This window comes from Oenanthe melanoleuca, chromosome 2 (genome assembly GCF_029582105.1).
Source record: "Oenanthe melanoleuca isolate GR-GAL-2019-014 chromosome 2, OMel1.0, whole genome shotgun sequence".
NCBI lineage: Eukaryota > Metazoa > Chordata > Aves > Passeriformes > Muscicapidae > Oenanthe > Oenanthe melanoleuca.
This window is the reverse complement of record NC_079335.1, coordinates 30,807,610-30,823,491: the sequence shown is the minus strand read 5'-3', so window position 1 is coordinate 30,823,491 and position 15,882 is coordinate 30,807,610. Positions and strand designations below refer to the sequence as shown.

The window sequence follows — 15,882 nt, the reverse complement described above, 5'->3', positions numbered from 1 at the left end:
TTTGACACAGTTGGCAGCAGACGTGAGGTACTGGCAGCTTTAAGCTGCAAGCCAAGGAGTAGTTTTTGGAGCAAAGATGGGACTGGCCAGGTTCTTCAGCACTCACCTGGCTCCAGCCCTTCAGCCTCAGCTCCTACAGCCAAGACTTGGGCCTTCTTCTGCACTAAAGACCTGACCATGTGTTTGTGAGCCAAAGGTGCTGAATTGGTTAAAGTGCAACCAGTTCAACTGAAACCATCACAAAGGAGTTAGCCAGACTTTCCTAAAGCAGCCTTTTCAGATGAAGATGAATCACTGTGGTTTGCATGGATTGAGAAGAATGTGAGGGAATACTAAGAAAAGTAAATAAAACCATGAGTATTGCCATGAGTCTGTGCCTCCTCTTAAAAGGTGGTGATTTGCAAAGGGAAAAAGTTAATTTTTTTAAAAAAAGGAATTTAACACCCAAATGGGCTCCAAACCTATTCTGCAATTTTTTAAGTTCAGTGCCAAGAACAATGCACTCTGGAATGCTATAAAAAATCTGGCAAACTTTAAGACCTAGACAAAATTGAATTGTCTTGTCTTCTCTGCATCATTATGAACATAAAAATATCCCAGACAGACCACTTAGTTTTAACCATCATTATTAACACAGAAATGGAATTAAAAGGTTCATTAGACTTCTAGGCTGCTTTTTACCCATGGAGCCTGACTGAAAACCATAAGTTTTCATCAGCTGATGTCATGGAGATTGCATTATTCCCAACTCTCACCAGAAGATGATTTTCATATACCATGTCTACACAGTCAATATCAATGTGTACACACTGTTTAGCAGTACACACAATGTGAATTATACTCACTTATCAGTGAAAGATAATTTTCTTTTTCCATGCCTACATTTTGAATTCAATCTCCTCTAACCGAATCAATGAATTGGAACTATTTTGTGTACAAATTATGTATCAGATGCATGTTCATCCTGTTAATCTCTCTTGCAGCCAGTTTCATTTTTCCTGTGTTCTCGTATCAGTACTGTTTAAATCTTTCAACAGCAATGTTCTCTGCTTTCCTACAGTTTCCAAGGTATTTCCCTGTATCATCAGGCAGGCAGTCTAATGCAACCACTGCATACTCATACAGGGAGAAGATCTGCTTGAGCTAGGATCATGTCAGAGTAGCCCATATTGCACAGAGCATGTAGACTAGCAGATATATACCCATGCTAAAATTGCCATGCATATAAATCCTTTTGATAGTTTTTGTAGACAAGCATGAGGTATATTCTAAATCACAAGATAGGCATCAAATAATCACAGAACAACACACTTCACATGCATAGGCCAAGCAACAAATCCTTAGACAGCTGATCTGCTATGACCAGTGCGCTTACAGATGACATGTAGAAGTACTTAAAACAACTATGAAATGTTTTTCCTTTCATCTTTTGTTCATGCATGCGTTTCTCGGATGTCTTTTGGGAGGAAAGGAAACTAATCTTAATTTGCATATATAAATACTATGAGTATGTTTTGGGGTTAGCAACAGGACCAAAACTATATCTCCAAATATGCAGCTGCTGTCTTCAGCTGTGGAATAATTTTCATTATATGTGTTCTCATTACATCAGTGGAGCATTTGTGCTTCCGAGTCCTTACTCCTGCTTTATTTAGCCTGGCATGATTTTTAATCAGAAAAACAAACACGGTGTACATGATTCATGCTGTCACAGGTTCACTATAGGTGTGTTAATGACAACGTCCTAGATGATGATGTGCTCCACACCCTCTATTTGCAGGAACAGAGGACGTGCTTTTTCTGAGGAAAGAAATACTAGAACCACCGAGCTGAGTCAGGCGGAGCAAACGGGAAGGAGATCCTGGCTCTTACACTATTTGTGGAGTGAAAGGGTCAAGATGGGGAGCGGGGTGGGATCGGGGTGGAACGAAGCATTCAGGCAGCGTCAAACCTTTCACTGCCCACCACTTCCCTGTGGCGTGCGGCCCTTGGCACAGGCTGGCAGGATTCTGCCCGCTTGCTGACTCGCAGGCTGCCGGCTGGGAGCTGCTCCCCCGCTCCCGCTGCGGCTGTGCCGCGCCGCGGGCTCGCCGTGCCCGGCGGCGGGGGCGGTACCGGGGGGCGGCAGCAGGTGCCGGGCGGCGCGGCCCGGTGCCGCTAGGTGGCACGGCTGGGTCTCGCACGGCTCTGCGTACCTGCGGCGCTGCCCGGCTCGGCTCGGCTCGGCTCGGCTCGGCCCGGCTCGGCCCGGCCCGGCTCGGCTCGGCTCGGCTCGGCTCGGCTCGGCCCGGCCCGGCTCGGCTCGGCCCGGCCCGGCTCGGCTCGGCTCGGCTCGGCTCGGCTCGGCCCGGCTCGGCTCGGCCCGGCCCGGCTCGGCTCGGCTCGGCTCGGCTCGGCCCGGCCCGGCTCGGCCCGGCACACCCCTCCCCGCAGCCGCAGCCCCCAGCGCCCCCGCCTCCCGCCGCTGCTAATGAGGGGAACGGCCGAGGGAAGGAGGCGCAAATCATCTTAAAAGAGAGGCAGAAAATGACCGCGGGCAGCCGCCACGAGGCGGGTTTTGTTCGGCCGCTCTGGCAGTAAACTCGTGTAATCTGCAGTCATTAGCATAATCTTCAAAGATCTTTAGGGGGATAATCTTTAAAATGCCTGGGGTGCTCGCTTGTGAGGCTCCTAAATAGGATATCGTCGGAGGGCTGGCGATACCCTTTGAGGTGTCTTTCTTGAGATTCGAGGGGTTCCTCTCCGCCTTCTGCTGTGGCGGACAATAATGTGATCTCCGCCTGGATGGGGGTCAGGAGAGCACTGCGGCGCTCAACACTCAGACCTCTCTGGCGGGCTTTTAATTTACGAGGGCGAAAGGCATATATTTTCCCTCGAAGTTTACTTTTCGTCAAGGGTAATTATCTCACTCGCATTTGAACTCTTCGGGGGACTAGAATGAGTTTCCAAGCATTCGATTCCCCTGCCTGAAATCTATAGCTCTTTTGTGTGAACCTCCAGAGCTCTGGAAATGAACAACCCAACCCGCGGTTTGCAGAAATGTTCATTGCAGCGAAGGGCGTGTTCAGAGAACACAAACAGCACCCACAGATAGTTGCCAAGGGCACCTAATACATCTTTGCATTACACCTTGAACCAGTTTGCCCATATCTCCGAGTTTTTATTGCACGAATCATAAATGATTGTAAAGTCTGCAAATCTTTCATGAAATCCTGGCAATTAATAGTTTAGCCAGGGAACCTCTAAAGAAACTAGCCTCTAATGCAGCCCTTGAAATCGGTTCACAGCCGCGTGGTGCCGGCGTAATCTGACGACTCAGAGTTTTAAGAGATTTACGGCTTTTCTTTTTCTTTTGAACAATACACTTTCACTCTGTTTTTCGAAGCCACAAAACGCTGAAACCTTAGTTAGTACAGAATGCCAGGTGCTCTCTGATCAGAGGGAGGGGGAAAGGGCTCTGCAGAAGTCAGCTTGAACGCTCGATACCAAACCTGTAAAATTAGACCGCGTTTCCCATTTATGGTTTCAGGTAACCACATAAAACTATCTGTTTCTTTAAACCGGTTTGGTCCTGATCGTTTCCTGTATTGCACTTTTAAAGGCAGAAGAACCCCGTGACCTCAAGTGACTATAGTTCCCGACAGCCGTTTAGATGGTTTTTGAAGGCACGTTGGGGTCCTTTATCAATTATTCGTGATAACAAAGGAAACGCTCTTGCCTTAAGATGGGAAAGTTTTTCAAGGGAAGCTCCTGCGAGGAGAGAAGTGCCTAGTTCCCCATAAATGATTTACGAAGGATGGATCAGTAACAGGGAAAAAAGCAGCCCAGGGGAGGGAGAGAGGGCACACAAACAGTTGCTTCACCCGCAGGTTAATGATACCGGAACGAAGCGAGAGGAGACCGGGCGGGTTGCCGCGATGGGCGGCCGCCCGCTCCCGACCCCAGCCCCTGCCCCGCCGCCCGCAGAGGCGGCTTCCCCAGCTCCCCCTGTGTTCTCCCCGAATAAACCGGCTGGCGCGGGGTTGACAAACCCTGCTGGGAGCAGGTCGGGAAGGGCAGACCCTGGCAGATGCTGCCCTGCGGGAGCGTGCCGGGCTGCTCGCCCTGCCCGGGCTGGCCCCGCTGGAATCGGGGGCTATGCCGGCGGCCGCAGCCCGGCGGGCAGCCGCCCAGCAGGTGTCTGCGGACAGAGCCAGAGGCAGCCAAGTCATTAGAGGGGCTTCTTCAAAACGGCACGGGGATCATACTGTCTGGGACTTTTCCCTTGAGGTCAACGCCTGGAAATATTCGTTATCTCCGCTGTAAAAGGCTTCGTGGGTTTTCTCCCCTCGGCACCACCTCCCAGCCCTGCTCCCCGGGGTGTAGTTAGGGAGGGATATGGAGAGCAAAAGGGGCATCTCCTGCCTCCGATGGCCCAGCTGGTGCTTTCAGAGATCCGGGGTAGAGGGATCTGCCGGCTGCCCTAGTGTCTTGGTGCTCCATCCTCAATAGAGGGCGGGAGGACTGCGGGAGCCCCCACCCTTGAGGGAAGCGGGAAGGGCTCCCGGCCATGGGCGCTGGGGCAGTTTACAGCTACCGCGGCTCTTAGGGGGTCGCATGATTTCACCGTGGACGTGACACGTGAAAATGCTGCTTCAGATGTAGCACTGGCGACGAGGTGACCATCAAGGCACTCTGTGCCGCACCCCACTCTTCCTTTAAAACGTTGGTAACTATAAGAGGCAACCACTTCATAAAAACCATTTAAGGAAACGCTGAAGTCGAAATGAAAACCACTAGTTACATTAAGGTTAAATCAAATGTGGCCTTATGTGATGAGAAATACCCGCGAATATTCCCCTCACAGGAAAAAAATTCCATTTACTCTTCTGCAAGCTATTTGCTTTTGGTACAAAGCGGTACCTTTCTCGCAGAAAGAAAATAATAACGTTTGTATACGCTGAAGGGACTGGAATCAAAACGTCTTGACACCCTCCTCCACCCCCTCACCCCCCCATCCAATCTACCCGCATCTGGATGCAAGTGTAGGAACACTGTTGCCTCAGATGACCACATGGCTTTAGCGTGTTAACTTTATTCTAATTAAGACAGCAAAGAAACTCCGACACATCCTCTTTATTCCTATAAGAAAACTGGTTATTAGCCCACGGCATATGCCCGAGATTCTCTGAAGAGAGGCAAAAACAACCCTCACGTAAGTGACAGTCACTTTTCAAGCCGGCTATTTGTGCCTGCGGATTGCTCCGAGGCGCGCTGGAGCCAGCAGCAGTAACGTTTATTTCACTGTCAGTGCTGCCCTTGCCTGCAGTATTTTATCTGCGGCAGGAGATGGGCAAGAACTCCTCAGAAACAAGTCTTCCTCGGCCACTTTTATTGACCTTTTAAAAACCGCCTTTGAAATAACACCGGAGGGCTTTGGATGTATTTACACCTTCCTTGTGGCTATCTGGACAATTATTTCCAGTTATTATTAATGTTTTGTAATAGGGGGGAATTGTCAAGCAAAATTCTCTTTGTTCCCTTCAAGGGATAATCGAAAGCCCCTAGAAACTGGATCCAGAGTTTTCACGGGCAAATTCTGGAAATGAGGAATTGGCCATCTTAACGAGATCCAACAGCATGGCAAGGTACCGCCGGTAAGAAAGTAGAGGAAACCCGCTGATCTGCTTGCTGGGGAAACCAATCAATCACCGGCCGCTTTCAGAGACTGGAGGAAGAGAACATTTTTCATATTTTTTTTTTCCCAACCTCTTTCCTGTATAGAGCCCGTGCAGCTCCTCTCCTGTGAGAGCGTCGTTAAATCACTGACACGGGTGTGCGGGTAGGGATGTCAGGCGTGTTCACGCACCCACGGCGAGGCAGCCCCTTCTTACGGGGACTTTTGTCACTCCTACATGGGTACCCGTGCCAAATATCCACCCTTCAGCTGCCGAGGAGGCCCCCCCGGATGATATGTGGAGTGACGAGACACCATCCTTCCTTGAATTATTTCCCTTCTTCCTGATGCCTCTGTGGGTGTGTGCGGGTAGTATCATAAGCAAGGTGTTAATTATTGTTTCGAGTCCGTGAATGTTCAATGTCTGAAAACAACGGCAATTATTATTTTATAAACACTTCCTCGTGTCACGACCTTCCCAGCTCTAAGAGGCCGGCAAAGTGTCTCTAGCGCAGGGAACCCAGAGTTTGCAGTGGATCCCCGCGTTTGATCCCATTTCTTTACATAGCCAAGCACCGCGCTAAAAAGAGAGGGCTTCTTTCCTCCCGTGAGAGCTCCAGCGGAGACAAGAGAGCGACACCGGGACGGGAACACTGGAGATCGAGGTGCCCGCAGATGTGTGGCTGCCCAGCTCGGCGGGGAGCTGAGGGCCGCGGGCGGTGCTGCGGGGACGGCCCCGGGACACGGGTCGGTTCGCCCGGGCCCTGCGGGGCACAGCAGGGCGGCCCGGGGGACGTTTCCCCGTCCTCGTCACGGAGGCAAGGGTGACCGGCGGGGTACAGCCGCGGGAGCGGGGCACCGGCCGCTCCCCGTCCTGGCGGCCGAGGGCGCTGCCGCGGAGCCGGCCGAGGTCAGCGGGGCCGGGCCCGAGGCCCGTCGCAGCGCCGCGGCTGCCGCCGGCCGCGCCCGGGCCGTGAGGGGAGCGGCGGGCCCGCCCGCCGGCGGGGCGCGGGCTGCGCAGGCCAGCGGCTGGCGGCGGCGGCAGCAGCTTTCAGTTTTCATTGAGGCCGCTGGTTACTGTTTAACGTCCCCACCCACGTTTCAGTTTGTTTAGTAAATCGATCTGATGCTGGGGCTGAGGCTGCTGCCCTGTCGCCATTGAGCAAAGTTAATTCACTCTCACACATACTCTCTCTGCTCCTCTCTCCTCCTTTCTCGCTCCAGCATGCGGTGAGGACGGTGTCACCGCACCAAACAAGTCGCGCAGCCCAGCGCCGGGACGTCCGCGGGGAGCCGGGGGGTGCGGGGGAGGCAGGAGCCCGGGGGATGCCGCCGGCCTGAGCTGCGACCGCGCCGTCGGAGGCCGAGGGACGGGCGGCCCCGCCGGTAAGTGCCCGGGGGCCGGCGGCCGCCCGTGACAGCCCCGCGCCGCCCGCTCGCCGGGGCCGACGTGCCCTGGGCACGGCCGGTGGCCGCACGGACAGCGGCCGGTTTGGGGGGATTTTGTGTTATCCTTTTTTAAAATTGTTATCATTATTTTTAATTTTTTTTTTTTTTCCTAAGTCGCCTGGTCACGTGTCCCAGTTATCGGCCCCAGGGGCGTTGCGGGGAAAGGCGCCGCACTGGGCGCAGCCCGGGCCCCGGGGCGGGGTGTGCGTGCGTGTCCGTGTCCGTGTGTCCGTGTCCGCGTGTGCGTGTCCGTGTGTCCGTGTCCCGGCCGCGCTGCCCCTGCCCGCGTCCGGCCGCACGGCTGCCGGCGCTGTGCTGGCATTTGCTGGCACTCGGTGGCCGAAGTCACGGCTTTGCACCGGGTTTAGGAACATTTTCTAAAGGCTTTTTTGGTTTTGCCTCCCTTATTGATTTCTCCGCCCCCGCCCTCATGGTCACCTGTGCAACAGATGAATTGTTATTGTAGAGTATGTAGATATGTGCTAGTAGTAGCACTTGGCCAGGGCTGGATGCCTTCCTAGAGTATCCCAAAATACTTAGAGGGAAAATGATTCAAAGAGAAAAATTCAAACGTGAAACAAGCAAAGCAATCAAAAGGCGAGTTTTGCAGGTGGATGCAGCTTTTACAGTGTTGCAGGTGCACTGTTTACAGGGTATCTTTGATGAAAGCCAACTTTCAAATGTTTCACTTGTGAGTTGAACATCTGTTCTTGTACCCTGAAATGGGCAATACAGTCAAGCATTTTGGAAAGTAGACAGTAGACAACGATGGTATCAGTATTATAAAGCGACTTTACACATTTTTAACAGTGAATCCTATTTCATAGTAAACTTTATCTGTGTTAAATTGGGCCTTCCTTGTGTAGGCCTTGTAAAGTGCTGCACACGCTTTGATTTCTCATCCATATTACAAAGAAAGTGGAGTAATTTAACATAGCATCTCTGTTAATTGATGCTGAGTTCATTAAAACTGAGCTAGTGAATCAGACTTATGCTACACAGCTTTCAAACCCCAAGTCTCTTGTGTGCTGAAGAAAACTATAAAGTGCTATGTCATTTCCCATACTCCTTAAGAACTTCTTACATCCTAAATAGGAGGCGTATTAAAGATTTATATATATGTAGGTGTTTTTCAATATGAAAAATATGATGAGCAGTATTTTTGTCATTTGTTTTCCTTTCTTTTTCATATGGAAAGGGAAAAAGGGAAAAAATGCTTAATGGTAGTTCAGTTCACACTTCTCATTATCCTTCAGCTTCTGAAGTATTCAGAGTAAAAAAGAATTTTGAAAGTACTATTTTCATACTCTGTGTCCTGCACTCTCTTCTACTGAAAAACACCAGACTGCTTCATAAACACCAGTCTCACTTCATACATGTATCAGAAAAAACCCCAAACAAACAGGTGTAGGATAGGATCAGGATGCTGTTACCTTTTTCATGGTGTTACCTTTGATTTTTGCAACTCGCACATTTGGACTCTTTTCCTGGAATGCAAACTTTGTGTTTCCTTAATACTAAACGAAACTTTCTCTGCAACTTGCCTCATAGAACAAGAGGAATATCTCTTCTAAAATGTTTTAGTACTTAGTAGCGTAGGTTTAAAACTAGAGCAATGCAGAGGTCCAGTCTGCATTTCCAAGATGGCTGTTGTAAATACTCGTAGGCAGCACACGGGGAAAAGCTTCACGTGGCATGGAGCTACTGCTGCCCTCCATCCTGCCTCCTACCATGGAGGTACAATGAGGAAAATGGATTTCTTGTGGCCCAGCTATAAGGGCCAGTTCCTTGGATAGCCAAGTGGTGTTTATTTCTAATTTGTGCACAGAATTAAAATGTCGCTAAGCCAATTCCCTAACAGAAGTGTCCTTGTATAAGCACATCTTTGCTGCTCCCTTCGCTCAGGATTTCTTGCTCAAGTTTGAATCTCTGAATCAAATCCTGTTTGATTCTGCTGAGTGTCCCAAAACCTACAGTAGTGCAAGAACAGAACTCAGTCCTTAAGCTCAACATGGCTTCAGTTTCAACCTTCATGGCAGACCTTACGTCATGGGCGTATGGACTCCGTGCTACAGGAGATTGCCTGTCTGTTAAGCCTGTGGTGGAAAAATGGAGTCTAGGATGTTGTCAGTGTTATCTGCAGATCTGCATCATGTACATCAATTACCATTGGTTATGAGAAAAAAAACATTACTTTAAAAAATTTGATTCTTGGCAGGTTGTTAACTAAAAAATACTTCCTGAAAAAATGCAATTCAAAACTAGCAACATGACAACCCATATGATGGAAAAAAACATCAGCTTTTTGTTTTTTATTGGGAATTTAGTCTATTATAACAAATAGTAATTCATGACTGATTTGGCATCATTGCAATAAGGGTGTTATGAGCTGAGCAGATTGTGCTTTTACATCTGTCAAATAGCAGAGGCAATGTACTCCATGTCTTAATTGATAAATGGACTATTTAAATTCGAGGATCTCTCTGCCTCACTTCTCAGTGGTTTCAAAGACCCATCTCTTGATTTTTGAGCTTTAGAACATTCTCTGATTTATTTGTTCCACTTTTTTTTTTTTTTTTTTTTTTTTTTTTTCATTTAATGAAGTTGTTTAGCTCTTCAGAAGTCCTCAATTTCTGTGTTTGAGAATTAATATTAAGCCTGAAAATCAGCCTGTGTTGTGTTAGGTGGACAAGGAGGTATGTCATATTGGGTAACTGCATTACTCTGGTACAGTAGATTTGTAACACAGAGTGCTTTAGAATATTAAGAGAGGTTTTATTTGTCGGGTAAATACTTACCTGTTGTACATGGTAGTATAATTAAATTTCTTAGTGAAGGTATTGCTGAAGCATAAAATAACATAAGGTTGAGGGAAGGCATGGCTCTTAGGTTTTAATGTATCTTAATAAATGATGCATTATATACATATCATGATGAGAAAATAAGGAAAATTCATTTCTAACAAATTAAGATGTTTGAATGTCTTGCAACAGCTTTGATTGAATCTAATATTTTTCATTTCAAATTCTCAATTTTAAAACAACACACCCTAAAAATCAGGTCAGAATGGTGTGTGTAATGTCAGAACTGAGATCTATCAAACTGAAAGGCTCCAACAACATTTTCAAACCTTTCTCAATTGTCAATTTAAGTTAATTGAAAATGAAAGGTCTCGCTTTCAGGATTGGGCCATTTAAATAGAAGCCTGCTGCTTTCATTTTGTAGAAGGGCAATCTCCCTCCACATACGTGTTTTTAAAAGGTTCATTCATAATTCTTCCTTCACACTTCTATTGGAAATGACAGAATTCATTATTTTGAGTTCTTGAACTATTTTTCTGCAACTTGGGTGATGAATTGTATGAGATCTAGTTCATAACGTGGCACGGCAACCCACAAGATTTAAAATTCTCAAGGCTCGATTTGTCTCTTTCTGGCGTTCGGCTGGCACAGGCGAGGGAAGCTTCCATGTGCATCTTCTGCCTCTGATAGAGCAGGAGGTTGGGATTTTTTTTATTTAATACTGATCAAGGAAAAAAACTCGCACCCTTGCTCAGTAATTCACTACAGGTATCCAGGCAACAAGGACATACATTACAGTCAGCAGTATACAAGGTACTGTGAGAATTTTCCTTGCCTCCTGTTTATCTGAGAATCCAACTGCAATAGACCTATACAAACAGCACTGTTTCCACTGTCTATTTCTAACGTAGTTTGTCTGTAGACTTCTGGGGTTTTTATTTATATTTAGCTCTCTGATGGAAAAGGATTTCTTGGTGTGTATCTGTTTTTGCCTAAATAAAATAATTCGGCTCAGGTGGGAGAGGGGGACAGAGACTCCATGAAATGACAAATAAAACTCAGCTTGCAGTTGATGGAAATCTTGCGATGGAAATCTGTTGAAATCTTGCAATGAGAATCCTCTTTTTGAGGGTAAATTTTGTCTGAGATTGCTAGGCTACACCAGCCTGGGTTGAACTTGGTGGAGACAATAGCAATGTCACCAGTTACTTGCTAACCAAAATAGGCCTCACTGGCAGAGTTACGGTGATTGAATTTCCCTTTTTCTTTGTTAAATAAATATATTTTCTCTAACTGCTGATCATGTATCAGTACTCAGAACAGAGTGGGCCCAGTACTCTCAAAGCTGGTCCAGGTTCTTGAAGATTTCTGACTACGACGACCCAGTTGATCATATATCTTTAGCACTTTTTGCACCTCTGCAGCTACAGTTTGTTTGCTTGTTTATTTCTTTCTTTGTATATTGATGACTGTGATGAGAAAGATTATTTTTATTGATGCCACTTGATTCAGAATCATACCCCAAACTGTATCATGCCCTTCAGAATGACAATATTTATTTCTTTTTCAAGGAAATGCCAGACTGACATTATGGTACCTGACAAAATTGCCTCAGTGAACGTCTGGGCACTATTCGGAGACACTAGACAGAAAAGAGACAGTGAGATGGTGACCATGCTGTTATTGCACATTAATACTCAGTCCCTGTCCTCTCTTGGTCCCTAACAGGTGTTAGCTTGTACCTGGTGTTCCAGTTACAAGGATAAAACTATGATTTCGGAAATTGATAGGATTTTGTACACCAAATTGTTAAATACTTCAACTGCTTATTGCTGCCTACTCCCAATTGCTAAACAACTTGAAAACAATCTTTTCTGCTGGACTGTTTGTTAGGCATGCAGTGGCTCTGTTAGGTGGGATAGAGATCCCATATATTGTCTACATGGGGAGTTTTACATGGTTTCTGGGCAGTTAGCCTTTAATTAATTTTCCCTCTTTTCTCCTCAACAAAATGGAAGTAGGTTTTTTACTTACAAAGGAAAAAGCAATGCAGAGCTTTTACTGTTAGTTCTGACTTTGGTGCTAGGCACTATCTGCTTAATAAGTATGTATTATCCTTATGTAATATTTCTTGCCTTTTGGAAGAGCAGTGATATTTCTGACTTTCATCTCCAAATCCAAAGCATTTCCAAAAGATTTACATTTTTAAAGAGTCTGTAATGTCTTCCAACCCTCTTGTCTCTGGTGATGTTTTAAAGTGTCTTACTCTATATTATTGCTTTTAACTTTTTTTTTTCTTTTGGTCTTTTTATCTGACTATCTGAGCTTCAGTAACTATACTAATATTGAACACGCAATTTTAACCAGGGTTTTAGGGAAACTTAGGGACAATGCTTTTTAATTTAGTTTAGTTTTGAAGTGCCAGAACTTAGGCACACATAAGTTTAAGGTAAAACTTTACGTTTGATCATAGGAATATGAATAACTTTAGCTATGATAGTAAGAGGGAAAGAATGCAAAGAAAGGCAGTCAGATTTATTATGAGATGTATCATGTTATGCCTAATTTCAGACTCTTCTAGAAAAGTTACAGCAATACAAACTAGTCTCTTTAAGGGTTTGGTTCTGACACTCAATCTTGTATGAAAATGTAGATTATTATGTCAGCAGCAAAACACTAATAAAATAAAAATAAAAATAAAATAAAAATAAAAATAAAAATAAAAATAAAAATAAAAATAAAAATAAAAATAAACGGAAGTTTGGTTTGGAAGTTCCCCAAAAAAGCAAAAAGTAACTTCAGGACTAGCAGGAAGAAGTTTAAGTTGAAAAAATGCAAAATTCATTAAGCTAGTTGCAGGTGTAATTTATTAGGGCCGTGAATTGATTTTGTTTCTTTGTTTTTTATGGTATTTTTAGTTTAAAGTGAATAAAGATGAAGAGAACTTACCTCAAATAAAAACCACTTTACAGGATCTGCATCTCCTTAACTGTAGTCATTTAGCATTCAGAGTAAAACCAAAGTAGTATGAACCAAAGCCCTGGTGCCGTGGACTTTATCATATGCACTACATTTAAATATGTGGGTGCATTCTGCACTTTAGGGAACACAAGACTGGTTTGAGCTTTTGGGTTAATTTAAGGTCCATCTTGGCCAGAGTTTTCAGGTTTCAGTCAGGTGTCTTTGTTTGCACGTATGTAAGAGCTGAGAAGAAAGCGTGCACGTTCCCTGGCGCAGGCTGATGTATTTTGCTTCTATTTCCTGGCTTGGCCAAAACAACTAAGGCAGTGTAAGTCATTAGCACCACTTGCTTCTCCACTTAAGCTCTCACCTGTCCTAAGGGTGATCATCCCTGTAAAAAAGGTGCTGGCATTAATACATGTGCTTGGCCCCAGTGGAGATCGTTGCTTAAATGGCCAAATGCAGGCAGACGCGCGTTGATCGAGTGAATATTGAACTTGCTCAGCTGAGGTCTGCGTGCGTGCGCTGGCACCGCTGAAAAGAACAGTCACTCAGCAAAATCCATAATTTCTTCTCTTGCTATAAAGAGCAGGCTGACGGTAGATATATAATGGGATGTTTGTCTGCTCAAAAATTTATGGAGGACAACTAATTTCACATGTTTAACATGTTGGTGATTAGAGCTAAACAGAAGAACAAGCAGCTCCACTAATGTAATCTTTCTGGTATCAAGTCTAAAAAGATCTTTTAAATAACGGAGCAAAATTTAGAAACTTCCAATTCCATAGGCTTATATTTCAAGGGCAAGGAAATGCTAAGCAGTTTGCATGCTCTGGATGAGAAAGGGATTCAAATGTTAACATAAATTTTACCATGAGTTTTGTTAGTGCAGAATTTAATAGTGGAGTTTTTATCTTATTTTAATCTAGTAGGTCAAGTAATTTATTTCCCAAGATGAATTTGAAGCTGAAAGAGGGCAGAAAATGAAAGACATTCTCAATGATAATTCCCAAGATTCTGTGGTTCCAGAGAGCATAAAGGACTATCCTGAAATTAAGATACATGTATGAACTGCAAAAACCTTGGCAGGTAGAAAATGAGCACAGTTTTGAATGGCCTGAAGAAAATATCTATGAGACTGCAGCAAATGTTTTAACCCTTTATGGTCGGTGGTCTTATGAATCTTGTGGCTTTGAATTTGTAGGTCAGAGTTCTTGCTTTCTCTAAAAGGATGAAGAGTAGCATTGTGAGCAGTCTGAGCAAACAAAGTGCTTGTTAAACCTTGGCCATATAGTGAAGGTCATGAAGGGAAACTCTCTTGAACTGACATAGTTAAATGGTTGTAGGGAAGCTGCTGTTTGGAACTTAACTGCTTATCAAACATTGAAAGGCAGCATGGAAGTTCCTATGAAAACAGCCTCTTTTTCTGCCTTTTCTGGTAATTTAAGGAAGTCAATGTAATAGATTTGTATTTTTCAGTTTAAGGGCTCTGCTCTTCCTCAGGCAAGTACATCTGGAAGCAGAAACTTTGGGGAACATCGTTTAGAAATCTGGAAAATGGATTGCGTGGTTCATTCTCCACATAGGATACATCTGCTTGCCACAAGTGCAGCTTGTAATCCTGGAAAATCAAAGATACTACACTGCTCTTAGCTAGGTAAAGAATTCAACGTATCCTGTAATCCTTGATAAGTCAAAAGATTTTTTTTTCAGATATCAAGAAAAATCTATGGTTTGCTAGTGGCTCCTATTTGCAGGACTCCCTTTATTTCAGCTGCTGTGCTTTCCCATTTACAGTTTGGAATTGGTTTGCCAAAGACCACAAACATCCTCATCTTTCCTCCTTTCACTGAGTTCAGATTTCTGCATCATTTTTGTTTGGACCCAGTGTTGGCTTTTTGTGGTGACCCTGGCCCTAGAGTCAGTGTAGTTATATTAGAGCTGCAAGAGGAGCTTGTGTAACTGCAAGGATATCTTTGTGCTGGGAATACTAGGAGTTACTTATAGCATATGTCTTTACATTTTTAGATAGATAATAGATAGATAGATAGATAGATAGATAGATAGATAGATAGATAGATAGATAGATATAGATAGATAGCATTTTGAGATATACATATATTTTCTATATCTGTGAATCATACAAGTCTGAAAGTTGCTTGCCTTCCTGCTCTGATACAAAACATGTAATTCTCTTATTAGTATGTGACATAGTTAGATTCCTGTTGAAAATCAATACCTTTCCCATAAAGCAAGTCTTACATCCTTTCTTAAATTCATTTAGAATCATTTTGTATGCCTCATTAGCCTTGTAATTTAAGAAAGAATAAAAGAAAAAGAAAACAAACCAGCCACCTAATATTAAACAGTGTATGTAATTTAATTCTTCCGACCAGGGGGGATGTTTATGACACTAAATATATCTGCTGGTCTATAAATACCTGTGTTTATAGTTGAACAGAACAGTGATTCTCAAACGGTGCTCTATCAGACACTTAATGATAATACACAATGTGCTCTAGGTAGTATTATGCCACCACTACCTTTCTTTTTTCTTTCATCTGCTACATTGCTTTCATGGAAACTAAATGTACCAGATGAAATACATTCCTAAATATTCTGGGCAATCATCTGTTAGAGAGTGGATGGTCAATGTGAATAAATACAGAAATTGTTTTAAAGACAGACCCAAGACTTAAGTATTATCGACATTTAAAGCAAAAGGTATTAAGTTCCTGAAAGGAAAGACACCAAACGAGACAGAAGAATATTTTTTACTTTTACATAAAACTCAGAGTGAGTGTCTTTGAAGTGCCTTGAGAAGACCATGATTTGAGAACAAGTCACTAGCTTTTCTGCATATTCCTTGTACTAATCCCATGGGAATTACACCAAATTAAAGAAATGGAATGGGGCTGGTGATGACTTACAGAAAAAAAAAAACCAAAAACAAAGATAGGCATTATTTAAATCTCATATGCAATGAATGTGGGAAAAAATAAGAAATGCTCTGTT

At 44.5% G+C, this 15,882-nt stretch overlaps 1 protein-coding gene across 2 annotated transcripts in view; it reads left to right on the top strand.

Moving 5' to 3' along the window:
* Nucleotides 1-6,788: 6,788 nt before the first annotated feature.
* Nucleotides 6,789-15,882, top strand: part of HNF4G (hepatocyte nuclear factor 4 gamma) — a 60,581-nt gene continuing 51,487 nt past the window's right edge. For both annotated transcript variants that reach the window (XM_056484517.1, XM_056484518.1), the window contains exon 1: nucleotides 6,789-7,042. The gene's annotated coding sequence lies outside the window, so the exon portion shown is untranslated. The remainder of the gene's footprint in view (nucleotides 7,043-15,882) is intronic.